This window comes from Alligator sinensis, unplaced genomic scaffold (genome assembly GCF_000455745.1).
Source record: "Alligator sinensis unplaced genomic scaffold, ASM45574v1 scaffold544_1, whole genome shotgun sequence".
In the NCBI taxonomy this organism is placed as follows: domain Eukaryota; kingdom Metazoa; phylum Chordata; order Crocodylia; family Alligatoridae; genus Alligator; species Alligator sinensis.
Window position 1 is genome coordinate 251,670 of NW_005841937.1, and position 2,181 is coordinate 253,850.

The 2,181-nt window shown below is 49.9% G+C and overlaps 1 long non-coding RNA gene across 1 annotated transcript in view; it reads left to right on the forward strand.

Moving 5' to 3' along the window:
* LOC112549593 overlaps positions 1-2,181 on the forward strand; it is a 9,331-nt gene continuing 7,150 nt past the window's right edge. The window contains exon 1 of the long non-coding RNA XR_003093080.1: positions 1-94. This is a non-coding gene — a long non-coding RNA (uncharacterized LOC112549593). The remainder of the gene's footprint in view (positions 95-2,181) is intronic.

Sequence of the window (2,181 nt, forward strand, 5' to 3'; positions counted from 1 at the left end):
TGCTGAACAGAGGAAGCAGTGTGCATTTCACTCACATTTCACCTGATGGTGAAAAGAATCAACTAATCTAACTTAATTAAGAGACTCCTTAAAGGTAAGAGGCAACGATTCCTTAGGGTGTTATATATTATTGGACCAACTGGATAGTCAGGATAGAGTTTGTAGCCAAACTTTCCAATCAAAAATCTTGAAAGATCACTTGGTATTTGGAGTCTTTTAAGTCAAATTCAGCCCTTCCCAGTTCTAACAGATTCTTAACTATGCCAATGCTTATATGGATGTGCCTAAAAAGGCAAGCTTTCCAATCAAAACTCTATCACAATTATGCAGTTGGTCCAGTAAAAGGGATCACCCTGCAAATTCCTTGTCTCGCATAATCCCTGGACATCGAAGCTACCACATCACTCATAACACTGTCATGTAAGTTACTCTCGGTACCAAAATGTCCTTGCGCTGAACTACCCCATTTCAGAAGGAAGGAGGCATGTAATCGGCCCGATGCCTGGACCTCTTCTCTCTGACCAAATGTGTCAAAGGCAGTAGTGCACCCACAGGGCACTCAGCAGGCTCACACATGTACAAACTCACACAAACTACTTAGCATACACAACACACATCCCAGCCATCATGTAGGGCAACCGGGGCAGACCCTACACGTGCACATCACACACACATGCACATACATCACACACACAAACAATTTACCCCATACAACAAATACAACACACATCCCAGCCACCACATAAGGCATATGGCAGACTCTACATGCATATCACATCGGACATCACATACACACGCATGGCATACACACATCACACACATGCATGACACACACAAACTAGTTAGCACACACAACACACATCCCAGCCACCACACAGTGCAAGCAGGGCAGACACTACAGAAACATTTTGACATGCATATCAGACACTACAGAAACATCTGACATACATATCACAAGCAGGACATACACACAAGCTCCTCAGCATACACAACACACAGCCCAGCCACCACGTGAGGCAATCAGGGCAGACCCTACACACACTTCAAATCACACATCACGCATGACACATACATTACATGCACAACACACATATAAACTACTTATCACACACAACACACATCCCAGCCACCAACATAGGGCAACCGGGGCTGACCACACACACACACATATCACACATGCACATCACACATACACATGCAGGACACACAACCTATTTAGTGCACACTACACACCCCAGCCACCACACTGGTCAACCGAGGCAGACCCTGCACACACATCACACACATCACTCCCACATGCACAGCACACACATGCATGTCAGACGCACAGGCACAGCACACATACAAACTACTTAATGCGCACTACACACATCCCAGCCCCCACAGAGGGTAACTGGGGCAGACCCTACACACACATGAACACACACACACACACACGCACACACACACACACACACAAGGACATGCACACCAGCTCCTCAGCACATGCAACACCCATCCCAGCCACCACATAGGGCAACTGAGCCAGACCCTATACATACGTCACCTCACACATGACACACATCACATGCACTCACAGGACACATGCACACACGAACTACTTAGCACCCCCAACCCCCATCCCAGTCACCACACAGGGCACGGGGGACAGACTGTACACACACATCACTCCCACACACACGGAGGACATGCACACTAGCTCCTCAACACATGCAACACTCATCCCAGCCACCACTGAGGCACACACCCATCACATCACACTTCAGTGCACACACGACACACATCACACACATAACACACACACAAATTACTTAGCATACCCAACCCCCCCTCCCAGCTCACACATGGGGCAAGCCCTACACACACATCATACACATGCATTGCACACACATGCACAACACATGAGCCTGCACGCGCGCGCGCGCACACACACACCCACACAAACTACTTAGCATGCTCAACACCCATCCCAGCCACCACACAGGGCACCCAGGTTGATCCCACACACACACATCACACACATGCATTGCACGTGCATACGCACCTCACACACCCACACACGCGCACATCACACGCGCGCGCGCACACAAACTCGGCACGCTCGGGCAGCCCCGCACACACATCACCCCCACACCCCCCGCGGCGTGTCACAGACACGCGCAGTGCCGCACTCCCGCACCG